At 38.7% G+C, this 20,829-nt stretch overlaps 1 non-coding gene across 1 annotated transcript; it reads left to right on the top strand.

Moving 5' to 3' along the window:
• Positions 1 to 10,622: 10,622 nt before the first annotated feature.
• On the top strand, positions 10,623 to 10,749 carry LOC145504115 (small nucleolar RNA SNORA40). Its single transcript, XR_014052097.1, has one exon. It is a non-coding gene; the product is annotated as a small nucleolar RNA SNORA40 (small nucleolar RNA).
• The last annotated feature ends 10,080 nt before the right edge of the window (positions 10,750 to 20,829 follow it).

The following is a 20,829-nucleotide window of genomic DNA, read 5'->3' as shown; positions in this document are numbered from 1 at the left end:
GCTAAGGCCAACAGCTCATCATATATCACAGTAGAGATAATACAAACCTGGAATTTCAAGGTAGATATGAGTATATAGCTGATCTAAACATTTATTAAGTATCTTGTTTCCTGTCAAATACAATTTTGAGTGACATTAAATCCTTTTTGCCCAGTAAAGATGAATTTGTTACAGACATATCTTTGATAACTGTAAGAACCGACCTGTTGAATAGTTAGCCTGATCAAATTGAATCCTGAAGAATAGTTGTTTAAAAAGCATGATTCTAATTTTGTCACAGTTGACATGAAATTGTACTTTCTGTAAATTAGCCACCAATTTCAGTTAGTTCTTATTCTGGTCCTGAATAACAATAAAACTATGCCACCAGAATAGATGATGCTGGTCTTCCTGTTTGCTAAGACAGGAACTCAGTTTATCAGGGTGATATTCAGATAAGTGACTAAGAGATGCTAGGATGTGACCTATATACCAATGTTTAAAACTGTAATTCAAGAATATATTTCAAATATTAGCACTTGATTAGCAGTCCAGGCTGCAGATGATCCAAACAGATTGCTAAAATACCTATGAAGGCAAAGGAAAGACAAAAATTGATGACAACAAAAACTAAAGTTAGCAATCATCCTACCACCAGAAACAGAGAAAATTCCATTAACTGCAAGAACAAGGGAGGTGAATTGTAAAACACAATAACAGTCACTTTAAATAGAGAGGGCCTTCCCTGGTGGCTTAGATGGTAAAGAATCTGCCTGCAATGCAGGAGAAGCGGGTTTGATCCCAGGGTTGGGAAGATCCCCTGGAGAAGGAAATGGCTACCCACTCCAGTATTCTTGCCTGGGTAATCCCATGGACAAAAATTGACAACATGAAAGAATAGAGAAAGAGCTTTCTTTTATCCTTCACTGTATATCATGCAGATTGAAGATGAAGGGTCAGTACTAGCCAGAACACCAGGCAAGGGAGCTCGGTAAGGACAAAAATAATCTTTGGAAGCAGAAAGGATGCTATACTCCAATTTGGCTCTCATTATTATCTTCCTTTATTTGGATAATGAGACTCTCAAAACACAAAAGTAAGTGTGGAGTGTGTGCGTGTGTGTGTGCGTGCGTGTGTGTGTGTGTGTGTGTGTGTGTAGGAAAAGAAGGGAGAGGTGGTGATGACAAAAGATATACTACATGCTTGTAATCATAGATTTAACAAGTAAGATACTATGAACAAGTATGAAAATAAGGACTAAATAACCAAATCTGTTAGTTAACGTGGGGACTAGTTTTACTTTTACTCCCTAGGTCCAAAATATCACCAGATATTTTGAGTGGCATAGAATCCATCTAAATCCAGCCAATCTGCAGCATTTAAATAGTCTGGCACTTATAAACATTAATCTACTCCCCAACAGTAAGTGACTTATGACAATTTCTTTGGCACAAGGGAAATCCTTACCACAATACAAGAAAAAGAAAGTTTCTCAATGTTTTCAGTAAGATAATAGAAGATAAGAAACCTTTGAATTAGGAATAGAATTCAAAATGGGTAGCTTAATAAAAAAAAAAAGTAAAAACAGAATTGGAATCAGGTAGCATTTAAATGATATAATAAATGAAAAGACTGAATTAAAATAGAAGGCTATAGTAAAACTTACTAATTAGCAAAACTGAGACAAAAAAGATATTGGATTAGTGACTAAGGTCAAAATTTAGAAGTCTTTTCCAAAAATGAAAAAAATTACAAAAGTGAAAGTAAAAGTGAAGATAATAAAATCCAGAGAACAGAAGTTTAATAAATGGATAAGTTAGTATTATTGAAGAACCCTGAACCAAAAGAGCAAAATCAAAATTGAAAATATAATAAAGAAAAGTTTACTGACTGAAATGAAGAAGACCTAAATTTTCAAATTTAAAGGATTTGCTTTGTACTATAAAAATAATGAAAAGAGATCTATAACAAAACACATCATAGCAAATTTTTATTAAAAAGACAAATAAATCCCTGTAAATATTCATGTAGAAATAAAATTTTATGTGGAATAAAAGAATTCTGGCTTCAGAGTTCTCTGCAGTATTATGTATCTTAAGACAGCAGTGCGATATTTCTAAAGTTTTGCAAGGCAAAGTTTGTATCAGTCAAAGATTCATATGTGGAGCTAACACAGAGGAGAAGAGGGAGAGAAAAGATGAGATGGTTGGATAGCATCATCGACTCAACGGACATGAGTTTGAACAAACTCCAGGAGATCATGAAGGTCAGCGAAGCCTGGAGTGCTGCAGCCCATGGGGTTGCAAAGCGTCGGACATGACTGAGCAACTGAACAACAACACAGAGGAAAATAAGAAAATAGAGAAACCTCATTAAAGAAACAGATGGTGAAGGAGAGCAAGGAGCATTAAATCCAATTAAAAATGGGATTACTGAAACAATTATTATAATCACTATCACATAAAAGTAAAAGCAAATACCAGATAATTATTAATAGAAACTATACTGATAACCAATTATCCATGTTTTTATACTAAAAATGTTGGGCAAGTGACAAATACATATCCAAAGATATTCACAGTATTACTATTTATAAAACCCAAATACCTATTAACCTAAATATTCACTACAAAGATGTAGTTAAATAAATTATAATATATTCATGTATTAAATACCCCTAAGTGCCAACAGTATTTATGCAGGATATTGTTTGTTTTCTTAGTCATTCTGTTTTATCAGAACTTTTTATAATGCACGACAAAGCTACATAGACAAAATTCTTGACAGAATCCATAAAAATCTCTCAGAATTTCTCTGACTTTATTTGCTACTTTATCTATTTTATAAAATCTACTTTTTCGAAACTATCACCATTTAGATTGTTTTAAAGTTTTCTTATTTAAAAAGAAATGATTAGACTAAGAATTAACCCACAATTTAAAAAATAGTCTGTTAGAATTGAAAAAGACACACGTACCCCAATGTTCATCGCAGCACTGTTTACAATAGCCAGGACATGGAAGCAACCTAGATGTCCATCAGCAGATGAATGGATAAGAAAGCTGTGGTACATATACACAATGGAATATTACTCAGCCATTAAAAAGAATACATTTGAATCAGTTCTATTGAGATGGGTGAAACTGGAGCCCATTATACAGAGTGAAGTAAGCCAGAAAGAAAAACACCAATACAGTATATTAATGCATATACATGAAATTTGAAAGATGGTAACGATAACCCTATATGTGAGACAGAATAAGAGACACAGATGCATAGAACAGTCTTATGGACTCTGAGGGAGAAGGTGAGGGTGGGACATTCTGAGAGAATAGCATTGAAACATGTATATTATCATATGTGAAACAGAACACCATTCCAAGTTCGATGCATGAGACAAATGCTCAGGGCTGGGGCAATGGGATGACCCAGAGGGATGGGATGGGGAGGGAGGTGGGAGGGGGGTTCAGGATGGGGAACACATGTAAACCCATGGCTGATTCATGTCAATGTATGGCAAAAACCACTACAATATTGTAAAGTAATTAGCCCCCACTAAAATAAATACATTTATTTAAAAAAACAAAAAAAAATAGTCTGTTAATAAATAATGAAAAATCATACCTGAATTTATAAAATAATTCTCAAAATGACACATAGAGGCAAGTATATTACTATATAATTTATTATTCAGTAAAAGAATAAAAAGTAATCATTAAATTCAAGATATTAAAACAGAAATAAGACAAAATAAATTAATGATAAATTTAAAATTCTTTGAAAAATAAAATTAATTTCTCATGAATATAAAGTACACAAATGGACAAAGTTAGAATGCAAAGGATATATTATAATCATAGAGGATTTTTGATCTATAGTATACAATATACAATTCTGTACTAGTAGTTTGTAAAATCTTGGCAAAGTGAATTATTTTCTTGCAAACTATAAATTCTAAGATTAACCAAAGTTCATGCAGAAATCTCAGCTAGAAGGAAAAGATAGAAAATGCTTGAGGAACGATTGATTTCCCATTTTCCTGCACTTCCTATACAAGGTGTATTTTTGGATAGCTTAACATTGATGAAGAAAAGGTCTTTATAGAAGAATTCTAGCTAACAAATGCAAAAGGAACATTAGAAGCAGAAAATTCTCATTTTGCAATAGAAAGGAAGGAAGGAAAGAAGAAGGGAGGGACAAAGGAAGGAACTACAGATACCTAACAGAATGGATATAGGTGGGGTTGAAACAAGAATTGAAAATCTACATAAAGACTATATTTTCTCCCCAACTTTAAGCATACACAAAACCAACCCTCTCTGAGTCTAAAAGAGGACTAGAGTTTTACTCTCTAGAGAGGATAATTAGAAGACCTCTAGTTTGGGAGAACACCAGGCACCTCTGAGAACTGGAATGTCACACTGAATACAAGGAATTAAGTAAAAAATCTATTAACTAAATGTTATATTAGAATTTGACAGCCAGCTAAACTATCTCTCAGATGAAAATATAGAACAAAGAAATGTGAGGTACTCCTAAATATGCTTACCATTGTTATAGTTCAGTCACTCGGTCATGTCTGATTCTTTGTGACCCCATGGACTGCTGCACACTAGGCTTCCCTGTCCTTCACTATCTCCCAGAGTTTGCTCAAACTCATGTTCATTGAGTCAGTAATGCCATCCAGCTATCTCATTCTGTGTCGCCCCCTTCTCCTTCTGCCCTCAATCTTTCCCAGCATCAGGGTCTTTTCCAATGAGTCAGCTCTTTCATCAGGTGGCCAAAGTATTGGAGCTTTAACTTCAGCATCAGTCTTTCCAATGAATATTCAAGACTGATTTCCTTTAGGATTGACTGGTTTGATCTCCTTGCTATCCAAGGGACTCTCAAGAGTCTTCTCCAGACCTTGGAAAGCTATTATAGGAAGTGTTCCACCAAAATGGGGAAATAAATTAAGAAAACTGAAAATGTACGACACAGGAAATTAAGGATCAAATGTAAATGAGAGATACAGATATCACAGCCATGCAGCAGGCCTGTTCTGGTCCAGAGCACAAGGTGTGTGGGCTCAAGAAAAGATGTCTCAGGGAGAGACAAGGGGAATAAAAGAAGTAAAGAAATGTAAAAGTAATCGGATAGGTTTTAGTATCTTGAGGAAAATTTATACTTCTGGCAGAGAATTTTGGGATAAATTAACAAAAAGGTATGTAGAAAACTAAGCAAAAACTAAGCAAAACAAAAGGTAAGATAATATTTATTACCTCAGGGGAAATTTTTTTAATATATGAGAAAAGAAATCTGAGACTTATATACTACATTGTAAATAATGTTGACATAGTCATATAATATAAATACAAAAGACCTTAATAAAACTTCAATATCTGTATAACAAAATGATGAGAAAGGAAATGTATGAAGGTGTTTTTTGGTGAGGTAAGAAGGAAGAAGTTAAGTTTTCACCTTTCATAAAAGTAAGTCAAAAAATAATTGCAAAACTCAAGATAGGCTTGCTATTTTGAAATAAAACCTAAATAGAACAAATTGCTATAACATCAATGAAAAGTAAGAATCTCGGTGCAGAAATGTAGACACAGGTAACAACTGTTTTGTGCTATAAGTCTAGTAAAAAAAATGGCTTTTTAAACCATACGTATATGTGTGTGTGTGTGTATGTGTATGTGTGTGTTTGTGTGTGTGTGTATAACTTTGATAAAAAATAAACAATTAAAATTTTAAAATAGCATAAACTAAAACCCATGAGCAAATTTAGCAGGTCAGAATCTTGTACTCACTTCATGTTCTTGCCACCTTCTAGGACAGGGTTTTTAATAATTATGGAGTTCAGTTCAGTTGCTCAGTGATGTCCAACTCTTTGCGACCTCATGAACTGCAGCACGCCAGGCCTTCCAGTCCATCATCAACTCCCAGAGTTTACCCAAACTCATGTCCATTGAGTAGGTGATGCCAACCAACCATCTCATCCTCTGTCATCCCCTTCTCCTCCTGCCCTCAATCTTTCCCAGCATCAAGGTCTTTTCAAATGAGTCAGCTCTTCGCATTAGGTGGCCAAAGTATTGGAGATTCAACTTCAACATCAGTCCTTCTGATGAATATTTAGGACTGATCTCTTCTTGATCTCCTTGATCTCCTTGCAGTTCAAGGGACTCTCAAGAGTCTTCTCCAACACCACAGTTCAAAAACATCAATTCTTCAGTGCTCAGCTTTCTTTATACTCCAACTCTCACATCCATACATGACTACTGGAAAAACCATAGCCTTGACTAGATGGACCTTTGTTGACAAAGTAATGTCTCTGCTTTTAAATATGCTATCTAGGTTGGTCATAAATTTCCTTCCAAGGAGTAAGCATCTTTTAATTTCATGGCTGCAGTCACCATTAGCAGTGATTTTGGAGCCCAAAAAAATAAAGTCTGACACTGAATCCACTGTTTCCCCATCTATTTGCCATGAAGTGATGGGACCAGATGCCATGATATTAGTTTTCTGAATGCTGAGCTTTAAGCCAACATTTTCACTCTCCTCTTTCACTTTCATCAAGAGGTTCTTTAGCTCTTCTTCACTTTCTGCCATGAGGGTGGTGTCATCTGCATATCTGAGGTTATTGACATTTCTCCCAGGGATCTTGATTCCAGCTTGTGCTTCTTCCAGCCCAGCGTTTCTCATGATGTACTCTGCATATAAGTTAAATAAGCAGGGTGACAATATATAGCCTTGGTGTACTCCTTGTCCTATTTGGAACCAGTGTGTTGTTCCATGTCCAGTTCTAACTGTTGCTTCCTGAACTGCATACAGATTTCTCAAGAGGCAGTTCAGGTAGTCTGGTATTCCCATCTCTTTCAGAATTTTCCACAATTTATTGTGATCCACACAGTCAAAGGCTTTGGCATAGTCAATAAAGCAGAAATAGATTTTTTCTGGAACTCTCTTGCTTTTTCGATGATCCAGCAGATGTTGGCAATATGATCTCTGGTTCCTCTGCGTTTTCTAAAACCAGCTTGAACATCTGGAATTTCACGGTTCACATATTGCTGAAGCCTGGCTTGGAGAATTTTGAGCATTACTCTACTAGCTTGTGAGATGAGTGCAATTGTGCAGTAGTTTGAGCATTTTTTGGCATTGCCTTTCTTTGGGATTGGAATGAAAACTGACCTTTTCCAGTCCTGTTGGCCACTGCTCAGTTTTCCAGATTTGCTGGCATATTGAGTGCAGCACTTTCACAGCATCATCTTTCAGGATTTGAAATAGCTCAACTGGAATTCCATCACCGCCACTAGCTTTGTTTGTAGTGATGCTTCCTAAGGCCCACTTGACTCCACACTCCAGGATGTCTGGCTCTAGGTGAGTGATCACACCATCGTGATTATCTGGATCATGAAGATCTTTTTTGTATAGTTCTTCTGTGTATTCTTGCCACCTCTTCTTAATATCTTCTGCTTTCTTTAGGTCCATAGCATTTCTGTCCTTTATCGAGCCCATCTTTGCATGAAATGTTCCTTTGGTATCTCTAATTTTCTTGAAGAGATCTCTAACCTTTCTCATTCTATTCTTTTCCTCTATTTCTTTGCATTGCTCACTGAGGAAGGCTTTCTTATCCCTCCTAGCTATTCTTTGGAACTCTGCATTCAAATGGGTATATCTTTCCTTTTCTCCTTTGCTTTTCACTTCTCTTCTTTTCACAGCTATTTGTAAGACCTCCTCAGACAGCCATTTTGCTTTTTTGCATTTCTTTTTCTTGGGGATGGTCTTGATCTCTGTCTCCTGTACAATGTTAGGAACCTCGGTCCATAGTTCATCAGGCACTCTGTCTATCAGATCTAGTCCTTGAATCTATTTCTTAGTTCCACTGTATAATCATAAGGGATTTGATTTAGGTCATACCTGAATGGTCTAGTGGTTTTCCCTCCTTTCTTCAATTTCAGTCTGAATTTGGCAATAAGGAGTTCATGATCTGAGCCACAGTCAGCTCCCAGTCTTGTTTTTGCTGATTGTATAGAGTTTCTCCATCTTTGGCTGCAGAGAATATAATCATTCTGATTTCGGTGTTGACCATCTGGTGATGTCCATGTGTAGACATCTCTTCTCTTGTATTGTTGGAAGAGGGTGCTTGCTATGACCAGTGCGTTTTCTTGGCAAAACTCTATTAGCCTTTGGCCTGCTTCATTCTGTACTCCAAGGCCAAATTTGCCTGTTACTCCAGGTGTTTCTTGACTTTCTACTTTTGCATTCCAGTCCCCTATAATGAAAAGGACATCTTTTTTGGTGTTAGTTGTAAAAGGTCTTGTAAGTCTTCATAGAACCGTTCAACCTCACCTTCAGCATTACTGGTCGGGGCATAGACTTGGATTACCGTGATATTGAATGGTTTGCCTTGGAACAGAACAGAGATCATTCTGTCATTTTTGAGATTGAATCCAAGTACTGCATTACAGACTCTTTTGTTGACCATGATGGCTACTCCATTTCTTCTAAGGGATTCCTGCCCACAGTAGTAGATATAATGGTCATCTGAGTTAAATTCACCCATTCCAGTCCATTTTAGTTTGCTGATTCCTGGAATGTCGATGTTCCCTCTTGCCATCTCCTGTTTGACCACTTCCAATTTGCCTTGGTTCATGGACCTAACATTCCATGTTCCTGTGCAATATTGCTCTTTACAGCATCAGACCTTGCTTCTATGACCAGTCACATCCACAACTGGGTGTTGTTTTTGCTTTGGCTCCATCCCTTCGTTCTTTCTGGAGGTATTTCTCCACTGATCTACAGTAGGCAGTATGTTTCTGGATATCAGAGGAAATATTGCCATTTATATATATATATTTTTTATAATTATTTATTTTAGTTGGGGGCTAATTACTTTACAATATTGTAATAGTTTTTGCCACACATTGACATGAATCAGCCATGGGTTTACATGTGTTCCCCTTCCTGGACCCCCTACCCACCTCCCTCCCCATCCCATCCCTCTGGGTCATCCCATTGCCCCGGCCCTGAGCCCTTGTCTCATGCATCGAACATGGAATGGTGTTCTGTTTCACATATGATAATATACATGTTTCAGTGCTATTCTCCCAGAACGTCCCACCCTCACCTTCTCCCTCAGAGTCCATAAAATTTATATTTTTAGTGCTTAGTGGTTAATTAGATTTTAGTAGTAGTTAATTGAGTTCTGGAGTGCAGAACCACTCCAGCTTATCTAGTCAGAAACATGACTAATACAGAGAAATAGGTATACACAAAGTTTGAGGAGCAAGATGTAGTCTTAGCTTCCAGAAATGATCCCCAGGTACAACAATGAACCCGTGTGGGAACTGCTGTTTCTCTATCAAAAATCTAGAAAATAGGGAAAAGGCAATTGTTCATTTCAAGAACACACAGTCTTAACCCCAATCCCCACGAGCAAAATGTATGCTCTGTGTCCTACTTCTCAACACTCAAGAAGTTAGGAACAACCACACCTCTTGCAGAAAAACAAATGCTTCACAAACAAACATTTCACAGACAAACTTGTGCAAAGAAACAACAGAAGCACAATTGCCTCATTTCTGACTTCCAAAAATTATATTTGGTAAATCCCAAATATAAAGGAAAAGGTGAAATGTAGACTTTGACTTCCAGCCGCTTTTTTTCAATAATGCATGATCCAAAGCTTGAAGTAATGTTAGGTGAGCCAAAGAACAGTAATTTTACAGTGCGGTAGCTGCTAATTCACTCACAGGCCCCAGATGGGATCATCCACCTAACTAAAGCTAATTAAAAAGTTAATTCCATTAGAAGAACTCCTAAAACTGATCCTCTCAGAAGGCATAGCATTTATTGAGAAGTCAATGATTAGTAATAGCTAATAAAACTATACATTTATATATGACTACATATCATATATATATCATATATCATATATATATCATAAATGTTCAAGCTGCTTTTAGAAAAGGCAGAGGAACCAGAGATCAAATTGCCAACATCTGCTGGATCATTGAAAAAGCAAGAGAGTTCCAGAAAAACATCTATTTCTGCTTTATTGACTATGCCAAAGCCTTTGACTGTGTGGGTCACAATAAATTGTGGAAAATTCTGAAAGAGGTGGGAATACCAGACCATCTGACCTGTCTCTTGAGAAACCTGTATGCAGGTCAGGAAGCAACAGTTAGAACTGGACATGGAAAAACAGACTGGTTCCAAGTAGGAAAAGGAGTACGTCAAGGCTGTATATTGTCACTCTGCTTATTTTACTTATATGCAGAGTACATCATGAGAAACACTGGGCTGGAAGAAACACAAGCTGGAATCAAGATCCCTGGGAGAAATATCAATAACCTCAGATATGCAGATGACACCACCCTCATGGCAGAAAGTGAAGAACTAAAGAGTCTCTTGATGAAAGTGAAAGAGGAGAGTGAAAAAGTTGGCTTAAAGCTCAGCATTCAGAAAACTAAGATCATGGCATCTAGTCCCATCACTTCATGGCAAATAGATGGGGAAACAGTGGAAACAGTGTCAGACTTTATTTTTTTGGGCTCCAAAATCACTGCTGATGGTGATTGCAGCCATGAAATTAAAAGATGCTTACTCCTTGGAAGGAAGGTTATGACCAACCTCGATAGCATATTTAAAAGCAGAGACAGAGCACTTGTGTTTGTTTTTGTTTAATTTGTGGACAAAGACTTACAGATGAGTGCGAAAGTAAATCCTCTTTTGCAACCCACAACTCATTGTTCAGTATGAGTTTTGATACAGATAAGAAGGAACATGATCCATAAAATGGGTGTGTATCGATAAGCATGAAGATTGCTTCCAGGGCTGTAGAGTTAAATAAGCTCTTAAATTACCAGCTGTTATTGTTCCTAGTACTCAGTTTTAATGTTGACATAAAACAAAGACGGGCTTCTTTTTTTAGGCTTTTATCTTGGGAATACAGTGTTTGGATTTTCCAAAGGTATTGGCATATCCCAATGATCTCTGTCAAGCTTTAGGGTGTGGTAACTTAGGAATGAATATGATTTGAACTTGATAAGTCTTTAGAGGACTAGACAGATCCCATCTCCTGACCCTAACCAGGATCCTATACTAAACTGCTTGAGGAAATTGGATCTTGAAGATTACAGGCATCACAGCTGTGGATTGAGCAGAACTTTTTGAAAGGGTACCTTGAAGATTATGACTTTGGAGGAGCTATGGTGACTGGCAGTAGAAAGAATCAGGACGTGTGAAAATTCCTTAAAAATTTATTGACTTAAATAACTTTGCCTATGTTATGAATAAAAAGAAACCTTTGTGCAGAAAGTCAAAAAAAAATTAAAATAAAAATAAAAAAAAATAAAAATAAAAGCAGAGACATTACTTTGCCAACAAAGGTCCATCTAGTCAAGGCTATGGTTTTTCCAGTGGTCATGTATGGATGTGAGAGTTGGACAGTGAAGAAAGCTGAGCACTGAAGAATTGATGCTTTTGAACTGTGGTGTTGGAGAAAACTCTTGAGAGTAAGATCCAACCAGTCCATACTAAAGGAGATCAGTCCTGGTTGTTCATTGGAAGAACTGATGTTGAAGCTGAAACTCCAATACTTTGGCCACCTCATGTGAAGAGTTGACTCATTGGAAAAGACCCTAATGCTGGGAAGGATTGGGGGCAGGAGGAGAAGGGGACGACAGAGGATGAGAAGGTTGGATGGCATCACCGACTCGATGGACATGGGTTTGGGTAGACTCCAGGAGTTGGTGATGGACAGGGAGGCCTGGCGTGCTGAGATTCATGGTGTCGCAAAGAGTCAGACACGACTGAGCGACTGAACTGAACTGATATATCATATTTGAGGGCTTCCCTGGTAGTTCAGATGGTAAAGAATCTGCCTGCAATGCAGGAGATGTGGGTTCGATCCCTGGGTGGGGAAGATCCTCTGGAGAAGGGAATGGCCACCTACTTCAGTATTCTTGCCTGGAGAGTCCCATGGACAGAGGAGCCTGACGGGCTATAGTCCATAGCGTCACAAAGACATGACTGAGAGATTAACACTTTCCAAATGTTGTTAGAAATGAAATGATATGCACATTCTAATGGTTTCATCAGTAGGAGATTGAATCATCCCTGAAATAAGAACAGTGTGTTGGTCCCTATACTGTCCTCAGACTCACCCCTCCCCCTCCTGCTCTTCTGCTCCACTCTGCATGCAGAGGGGCTGTCCCACAGGCTGTTTTTCCCAGACTCCTTTGTCAACTGCTGTTTTGCTGCAGGATGTGGTCAATGAGATGTTCATTGAGAAATGCTGAACAGAGGATGGGAAAGGAAGAGAGAAGGAGAGTCGTTTCTCCCTCTCTGCCTTGGGGATCATCTCTGGCAGCATATATATTTCCTCCTTGACTCCAGTTACCATTAAAAAGCCCATCTTGGTTTCAGCTTCCCTTAGATAACCCTGAACACTGCTGCTACTGCTGCTGCTAAGTCGCTTCAGTCGTGTCCGACTCTGAGACCCCATAGACGGCAGCCCACCAGGCTCCACCGTCCCTGGGATTCTCCAGGCAAGAATACTGGAGTGGGTTGCCATTTCCTTCTCCAGTGCATGAAAGTGAAAAGTGAAAGTGAAGTCACTCAATCATGTCCGACTCTTAGAGACCCCATGGACTGCAGCCTACCAGGCTCCTCCATCCATGGGATTTTCCAGGCAAGAGTACTGGAGTCGGGTGCCATTGCCTTCTCCGAACCTGAACACTAGGCTCTGATATTATCTCCTCCTTGAGGCTCTCCAGCAGTTACTAATCTGCATGATGATTTCTGTTTTCCTGGTTGGACTCTGATTGATAAAATGATTGCAATAATTCTTTTGAGCTGATCTACAGGGTTTTTTTTCCCCCTTGGGGCAAGAGATAGTTTATACTTGGCCTGTGATTCAAAATCAACTTTAGTGATTTTTTTTTTTTTTTCTTATTTTTATTTACTTCTGGCTGTGCTGGATCTTAGTTGCTGTGCAGGGACTTTTCTCTAGTTGCGGTGAGCAGGGACTACTCTTGGTTGCAGTGCGAGGGCTTCTCATTGCAGTGGCTCCTCTTGTTGCAGAGCACAGGCTCTAGGGTGCATGGGCTTCAGTAGCTGCCAAGTGTGGGCTCAGTAGTTGTGGCTACCAGACCTAGAGTACAGGCTCAATAGTTGTGGCACACGGGCTCAGTCACTCGGCAGCTTATGGGATCTTCCTGGACCAGGGATCAAACCTGTATCTCCTGCATTGGCAGGCGGATTCTTTACCACTGAGCCACCAGGGAAATCCAGTGATTGTCTTTTTTTTTTTTATGTGAGTTTATTAACTTTTCCTAATGATCTAGTGTATGTGGATCAAGGATTTCCTTTGATATATGAAACATAATTGGGATAATAAAAGGATTCTTTAAGTGCTTAGTTAGGAGACAAAAGCCAGCCTGCCTTCTCTGTTTGTTTCTCAACCTGGTTCTCCACCAGAATAGTATGGAGAGTTTTAAAAATTATTCCCACTAAGGAGACTCTGATTTAAATAATCTAGGATGAACAGTTTTTACAGTAATGGTCCCCAGATCAGTGGCATCAGTATTACCTAGGAACTAGTTAAAAAAGCAAAATGTGGGTCCCCCCCCCACCCCACAACTGCTGAATCAAAAACTTCTTGAGTTTGGCACAGGAAATATTTGTTTCAACAAGCCTACCACGTGTTTTGATGTACACTGAACTTTTAAGTGCAACTATTCCAAAACTGGTGCTTCCCAAATGGCTCAGTGCATAATGGACTGCTTATAACACAGATGTGGGTTCAATTGCTGGGTCAGGAAGATCCCCTGGAGGAGAGCATGGCAACGCACTCTAGTATTCTTGCCCAGAGAATCCCACAAACAGAGGAGCCTGGTGGGCTACAGTCCATAGGGTCACAAAGAGTCGGACATGACTGAAGCAACTGAGCACACACACACACACACACACACACATCCTAAAACTACCCAGGTGATGCTGATGTGCAGTGGTGTTTAAGAACCACTGGTTTGGGAATAAACTATCTATAAAATCAGAACTCTAATTAAACATGCAATTATTGACTACCTGCCATGTTTTGGAATTTCCTGTTGCCCAAGAAAACAACTGAAAGTGAGATTATCAATAAAATGTGAAACTATACAGAAAGATGATGCATTAAAACAAAAACTTGTAAGAACCACAAATATTCAATCACAGAGAATATGAAAAGGAAAATATATTATGAAATTTCTTCTTTCTGAATTGAAAATAGCTAGCTAGATAGTAAATGTGCTTCAACAATAAGGCTGAAATCCATTGCAGAATGCATGTCCAATTATCTAACATAATTTCTCCCATTTGTCTTTAATCCCACTAATGGCACAAAGTCTTTGCTAGAGATGATTTTAGATATCATATAATCCAGCATTTGCAACCAGTAATTCATGGACCCAAGAGCTCACAAAAGTTTTCTGGTAAGGTAGTAGTTGAAGGATGCAAATAACAGTAGCTCCAACTCAAAGCAGCATAAATGATCAAACACATAGGCTCACTCATTTTAGGTCCACGACTAATGACAGTTTCAGGTGCAGTTTGCCCCAGCTTCATTTCTCTGCCGTTCTCTTGGTTTTCACTCTCCTCCTTATGTCAATCGACTTTGACTTCAAACTTGATGTTCGTCATTGCAGCAAAACAGCTGCAGCAGTATCAGGCCTCACATCACATCCCATACCATCCAAAGAGAAAGTGTCACTCCAGGTAAACACTGAAGAAAAACAAGGATTCTCTTTTTCTAGAAATCCTTGAAAAACATATTGTGGTTTTTCTTTAGCCCAGGTTGGTTTATGGGACCTAACCCTTGTGGTCCGGAGAATGAACTGGACCTCGATCAGGGCCAAATCCTAGAGCTAGGGTTGAAGTTGTTTTCTCATGAGACAAATGGAAAACTAAGACATTACTGCCATAGGAAAATGCAATGAATGCCAAGAAGCCTGAAACAGCAAAGGTCTGCCACACATGGGGGAGGCGGAGTGTTTTAAAACTGATAAGCAAAATAATTGTTCAAATGTTTTCTTTCAAATTAGATGCGTCTTAGAGCCTCCAAGAGTTTATCAGATGACCATTCATGGCAGCCAGTGGACATCAGAGGGATATTCTCCAGACTCAATCATTCAGTCAGTTTACTATCTAGATTAATACTACTAGTTTAATGCTTTATTTGTTCTTCACCTTAAGATAATTTTTATTCTTAGTTGTGTATTGTATAATTTAGCATCTACAAGGGACCACTGTTTCAAGACAGAAAGGTATATATATTGATATGTTGTCCATGTTCACCCAGCACCTTCTGATGATAGAACCACAGTTTTCTTATAGGAGGGTACCAGCACTTTGGGACTTCCCAGGTGGCTCAGTGGTAAAGAATCCACCTGTCAACTTGGGAGATGCAGGAGACATGGATTCTATCCCTGGATTGGGAAGATCCCCTGGAGAAGGAAATGACAACCCTCTCCAGTATTCTTGCCTGGGAAATCCCATGGACAGAGATGGGCTATACAGCCCATGGGGTCACAAAGATTCGGACATGACTGAAAGACTGAGCACAGCACCAGCACCTCATTCCTAGTGGGCACAATATAAGCAGGCCTAGGGGTTCCCTGGTGGCTCAGTGGTAAAGAACCCTCCTGCCAATGCAGGAGACGCAGGAGATGCGGGTTTGATCCCTGGGTCGGGAAGATTCCCTAGAAAAGGATATGGCAACCCACACCAGTATTCTTGCCCAGGGTAATCCCATGGACAGAGGAGCCTGGAGGGCTACAAAAGAGTCAGACACAACTTAGCAACTAAACAGCAACATTAATCATGATGTCCCTCTATCCCATAACCAAGCAGTGAACATGTGACTCACAGCAGGCCAACCAAATTCTTTTTCCTGGGATGGGAAAGAATGACAGAGCTGATTCATCTCTGTGATGACACCTTAACACAACGATTAAACTACCTACTGCTCACAAAACCCAAGAGCTTTCCAGGTTCTCGCTCTTTCTAACTTGGCCTTTGAGCTTCCTTTGATGTGTGAGTCACCCGTGGCCTCCCAGTCAATTCTCTTTTTGTTTGAGTTTTTCAAGAATAGATTCTATGGTTTGCAACATACAATCCTGACAAGAAGCATAAAAATGATAATTATGAACATTTCCTTCAAAATGATCAACACTGAATTAATAAATTGCATATCTGATCAAAAAAATTTATACAATGCATGAATGTACCTCTAGTACTTTAAAAAGCGTTTTTGAAAAGGGAAAATCTAATAATATTTTATCCAATCTGATTTATAATTTGTTAGAATAAAATCTTTCTGAACTCTCAATGTGTTATTTGTGGATGAGTGGTTGGGAATAGCAGCTTGAAGCCTTCTCTTTTATCTTACCATTTAGAAACAAAAGAAAAAAATTATGAAAATAAGCTAGCTTCTTTTTTAAAGCAAAACTGCTTTAAATGTTAAAATTCTAAGTATAGCTACAAAAGTGGCTTTTTGTCAAGGTTTGATGCATAAAACGGAGAAGGCAATGGCAACCCACTCCAGTATTCTTGCCTGGAGAATCCCAGGGACAGCGGAGCCTGGTGGGCTGCCGTCTATGGGGTCGCACAGAGTCGGACACAACTGAAGCGACTTAGCAGCAGCAGCAGCAGCAGATGCATAATAGGCAGTAAAATTTTAGTATATATTTTAATATGTATTTAATCCCCAAAGAAACATGATGTAATATTATTTGTACTTGATTCACCAACAGATTATGCTTTTTCTCATACAATAAAATTCAGGAAAACTAAAGAGAATTAAGCTTTTTCTGAATAAGTCATAGGAATGTAATGTACAGAACAACAACTATAGTTAATGATACTGTATTGCACATTTGAAAGTTGCTGAGACAGCTGATCTCAAAAGTCCTCATCACAAGAAAAAATTCTGTAGCTATGTATGGCTATGGATATCAACTATAGTTGTCATGGTGATCATTTTGCAATATATTCAAATATCAAATCATCATGAAGTGGTACACCCGAAACTAATAGAATATTGTATTATACCTCAATTTTAAAAAGAAAAATAAAATTAAATGCTTTCTAAAGCTAAATGGTATATTTAAATATATGCTGACTAATGCACAATATATATCCAAATAGTGCTCTTTGAAGACATACTGATTTGGAAGTTTTCCTTGCCTTTTGAATCTACATTTCACACAGATAATAATTATTTTTAACTTCTAGGCACCTTCTATAGATTATTTATCTCATTGAAAGGTGTTCAAGTCAAAAAGAAAGCTGGGAAACACTGATATACCTCCTTACTTGACAGGAACCAGAGAGGTCACACAGATAACCCTGAGAAGTGAGATATAAGCAGAGTTCCTTAGACTCTCAGGGCCCATCAGACACTCTTACTTTCTGCCACCACAAATGCACTTCAGCACTTGTAGAAAAGCAAATTCTCATCAGCTTCTAGGCAATGTCTGTAACCTGTCAGTTGCAAAACCGTACATTTCTATGTAATTACATACACGATTGCCTATGAACCTCCAGATGAAGTCTTGTGTTGAACCCCCACATTTTGAGGCTAAAATCTATAGCAGATGCCCAGGATCCACGGCCCATAGTTTGATTTAAGACCTTCTCAATATTGAGTGATATTGCTAAATTAAGATTTCATACATCTGAGTTTAGAGATTTAACTTCTAATATTTAAGAGATATAGAACTGACTGTCCTCCTCTAATTCTCTGTTAGAAGTTTGCTGGGACACCGAGGCAAGGAACCAAGAACGGACAGAGACTGTGTCCCTTTGGTTACTTCTGTTGCCCCAGCTAGCCACTTTTGAATATTTCTGCTGTCTCCAGCTGTCTCTGATGAAACTGATACATAAGCTTCCAATAATCAGTATCCCATGGCATTGAGAGTCTGTAAGTAACAAAGAATAATTCAAATTTCCGGATAAGACTGTTCCCCTTGTAAAATGGGCTGCCCTGTGATGATAACATTGCCTAGAAGCTGATGAGAATTTGCTTTTCTACAAGTGCTGAAGTGCATTTGTGGTGGCAGAAAGTAAGAGTGTCTGATGGGCCCTGAGAGTCTAAGGAACTCTCTTGTAGAGGGGTAGACTTAGAAGGTTGGAGAAGATATTATACCATTAGTGAATATTATACCATTAGTGAAGTGAAAGTTGCTCAGTCCTGTCCGACTCTTTGCGAGCCCATGGACTGACATAGTCCATGGACTTCTCCAGGCCAGAATACTGGAGTGGGTAGTCTTTCCCTTCTCCAGGGGATGTTCCCAACTCAGGGATCAAGCCCAGGTATCCCGCATTGCAGGCAGATTCGTTACCAGCTGAGCCGCAAGGGAAGCCCAAGAATACTGGAGTGGGTAGCCTAGCCCTTCTCCAGCAGATCTTCCCAACCCAGAAATCGAACTAGGGTCTCCTGCATAACAGGTGGATTCTTTACCAACTGAGCTATCAGGGAAGCCCCATATTGTTAGAATACCTGTCAAAATTTTATGTTAGCTTCAATCGGAGCCTGATCTGACTCCTGTGACATGATGAATGTCATGTGACTAACAAAAACCTCATTTTAGACCAAGAGTTTCCATGTTACTTTAGATAAGCCAAGAATCTTAAGCTAAAAAAAAAATTTAAATAAATAAACAGGCAAGCAAATAAACGCAGAGTTTTAATCAACTGTAGTATCCATCACGGAGAAGGCAATGGCACCCCACTCCAGTACTCTTGCCTGGAAAATCCCATGGATGGAGGAGCCTGGTAGACTACAGTCCATGGGGTCACTAAGAGTCGGACACGACTGAGCGACTTCACTTTCACTTTTCACTTTCATGCACTGGAGAAGGAAATGGCAACCCACTCCAGTATTCTTGCCTGGAGAATCCCAGGGACGGTGGAGCCTGGTGGGCTGCCGTCTGTGGGATCGCACAGAGTCGGACGCGACTGAAGCAACTTAGCAACAGCAGCAGTATCCACCAACTTTAGTGCTCCACCCAGTTGATTAGAATTCCTGTCGTGTTTTATTTCTGAAAGGATGGCCAAAAGATACATGTTTTATCAATTATTTTTTTTTTTTTTTTGGTGAGAACATTTAAGTTCTACTCTCTTAGGCGTATTTTAATTGTATGATTCAATATATATTCACTATGTTATAAGATTCTCAGCTCTTACTGATAACTGAAAGTTTGTATCCCTTTACCAACTTTACTCCCCCAGGTCAGATTCATTCCTGACTTTATTTTATTTTATTTTAATTGAAGTAGAGTTGATTTACAATGTTGTTAGTTTTTGGTGTACAACAAAGTGATTCAGTTATTTGTTTTTCAGATTCTTTTCCATTATAGGTTATTATAAGATGTTGAATACAGTTCCCTGTGCTATATAGGAAATCCTTATGGTTTATCTCTTTTATATATAGAAGCGTGTATCTATTAATCCTAATTTATCCCCCCTTTTCCTTTTTGGTAACTATAAGTTTGTTCTCTGTATCTCTGGATTCCACATATAAGTGGATACCATATTATATTTGTCTTTCACTGTCTGACTTACTTCATTTTGTGTAGTAATCTCTGTGTCCATCCATGTGGCTGCAAATGGCATTATCTCATTCTTTTCATGACTAAGTAATATTCCAATGTGTGTGTATGAGAGAGAGTGTATGTGTATGTACAGATACACACATCTTCTTTATCAATTCTTCTGTTGGTGAACACTTAGGTTACTTTCATGAAAAGACACATTTTTCTTCAACACTCTGCAACCAGGTATAGAATCCAAGTGAATTTTCCCTCACCCCTCTCTTATTCTGAAATTTAGCATTCAGGCCTAATGTTCATCTCTATTTCCCCTCTGGTCTGTCTTTCACTTAAATTCCAGACCACTATCAAAACAGTGTTTCACCTCCTCAACAGTTTAATCCCTGGGCTTCTGTCAGCATGCAGCCCATAAGAAGTTGCCAGTGTTGCCCTTTTGTGGTTTATCAACCTGACGGTCAGGTCCTTGTGGCATCCCGCAAAAATCTACTTAATTGATAATATCCTTCAACTGTGGTAGTAATACCAGTAGATCTCAACTTGCAGAGTTTTAGTTGGAGATACCAATCACACATCTTCTTTGGCTACAATGGAAGCATAAATTCAAAATCTTTATAAAAATGTTTTGTAGAATCAAGTTTAATCTAGATTAGTGTTTGACTCCATTGTGTAGTAAACACCATGTGATAAGTAAAATCTCCCAATATTTTTCCTGCTAATGATCTTTGTGTTTCTTTAAGTTTCCTAAGAACACTTCTTTCCTAAGAAAGCTATGACAACAAAAAGGAAGTGGGGATGGATATGATCACCACAAGATTTGCCATTTTTAGAGCATTCATATCTTAGTGACATAGGCACGAAAGTTATGTGTTTAATATTAATTAGACCCACTTGAATCACGGAATGTCTATACGTACTTTTTCAACTCTGAAATTCTGCTCTCTGATCTTTTCCTTTTTTGGCTGTGCTGAGTCTTTGTTGCTGCACGCGGGCTTTCTCTAGTTGCAGTGAACAGGAACTACTTTGAGTTGTGGTGTGCAAGCTTCTCATTGCAGTGGCTTCTCTTGTTGCAGAACACAGGCTCTAGGAGCACTAGCTCCAGGAGTTACAGTGCATGAGCTCAGTAGTTGTGGCTCATGGGATCTAGAGTGCTGCCTCAGCAGTTGTGGTGCATGGGATTAGCTGCTCTGTAGCCTGTGGGATTGTCCCCGACCAGGGATCGATCTGGTGTTCCTTGCATTGCAAAGCAGATTCTTAACCACTGAACCACCAG

This window comes from Giraffa tippelskirchi, chromosome 4 (assembly GCF_054371585.1).
Source record: "Giraffa tippelskirchi isolate mGirTip1 chromosome 4, T2T-mGirTip1v1.2.pri, whole genome shotgun sequence".
NCBI lineage: Eukaryota > Metazoa > Chordata > Mammalia > Artiodactyla > Giraffidae > Giraffa > Giraffa tippelskirchi.
The sequence above is the reverse complement of the archived record's forward strand: the minus strand, read 5'-3'. Positions and strand labels throughout refer to the sequence as shown.